Source organism: Aplysia californica, unplaced genomic scaffold (genome assembly GCF_000002075.1).
Source record: "Aplysia californica isolate F4 #8 unplaced genomic scaffold, AplCal3.0 scaffold00963, whole genome shotgun sequence".
In the NCBI taxonomy this organism is placed as follows: Eukaryota; Metazoa; Mollusca; class Gastropoda; order Aplysiida; family Aplysiidae; genus Aplysia; species Aplysia californica.
In genome coordinates this window covers 3,226-4,664 of record NW_004798233.1, presented here as the reverse complement: position 1 = coordinate 4,664, position 1,439 = coordinate 3,226, and positions in this window count along the sequence as shown.

Here is a 1,439-nt window from a genome sequence, read left to right as displayed (position 1 = left end):
TGTGTGTGTGTGTGTGTGTGTGTGTGTGTGTGTGTGTGGTGAAACACAAAAACCAAAGTACAAGGATTTGAACAACTGAGCAATTTACAGATTTACTTGTACTCCTATCTTATGTTGACCAAACTTTTCGTTGCAATTTTGTCATCTGTTGTATTGGCTGTACGTGCTAAAAAATATACATGTTTTATTTGTTTGTTTGTTTGCTTGTTTGTTGTTGTTTTTTGTAAGTGTTACGGCGCTCGCAACTGCATAAGGTCGTATGAGCGCGCGGGACACATTAAACGTTTTCAGTCGGTAGGGAAATTTTAATTGTGCCCGGATGGCGGCCAAAGTTTACTCTTACTCTTATCTATTCTGGACCACCAAGGATCTAAGGGATCTTTAACGTGCGCAACTTGCACGCGGGGCCTCCGAGATTTTTTGCCTTTATCCGAGAAGGCTTGGTGTAAGATCTTACCTAAAAGGCTTACCCGTGGCTGAAAGACGTCAGTAAGAAGGAGCCAAACAGTAGCAGTAGAAAGGCTGAAAAAAGCGCTAGGAGCCCAAAGGAGGGGGCAAAGGGGTGGGTCAGAGAGCGGAGACGAAAGCAGACTACAGAACATAGTTAGAGAGAAGGAAAGGAGGTGAAGGAAAACATTTTAAAGAAGAAAGCTTTCCGTCTGTGTCAGGATTCGAACCCGAACCTCTAGGCCACAAGAACTCACTATTTATATATTTATAGGTGTTGAAATTCAAATTCTAGTTGTAGTTTTAGTACAAATAAGAGTTTTTACGGCAATTGCAACACAATAAGGTAATATAAGTGCCGAAGATTGGAGGAGTTACAAGAGAGTAACAAACGAAAAAAAGAAGGAGGGAAGATAGAGACGGTATATTTGTTTTGTAGGAAAGAAGTAATTTTTGAAAATGCAACTGAACATACATAATGTATGTACAATTGTGACAAGAAAGAAACAGGTCTTTTTTTCTCTCATGACAAGTTTTGCTTTCTTGGCTTTGTTAAACAGCTTATTGCCTACGATATATAAAATTATGTCAGTGAAGAGATGTATTGAAGCATAAAATATACACTTCATGTTATTACTTAAGCACTTTTTGGGAACAACTTGACAGGATGAGCTTTAAAAAAAATTGGAAGAACAAGACACAGACGAAACAATTTAAGAATCATTAGGCGTTTGTATTGGAACCTAAATGCGGAAAGCATTGAGGGAGAGTACAGCAAGTACAAAAATATTAAAAGAGGAGATAGGGACAGATCTCATTTCAACTAAGTTTTAACATGAATGGACGAAATGTTAATAACATTTCAGTTGTGCGATGACACGGTGTATTATTTGCACAATGTATTCAATTCAATACAGAATCAACAAATCGTTATTTGCTTTTAGATACTGTTGTGATGGAAAGCGAATATAAAGGGTTACAGTTTTCAAAAT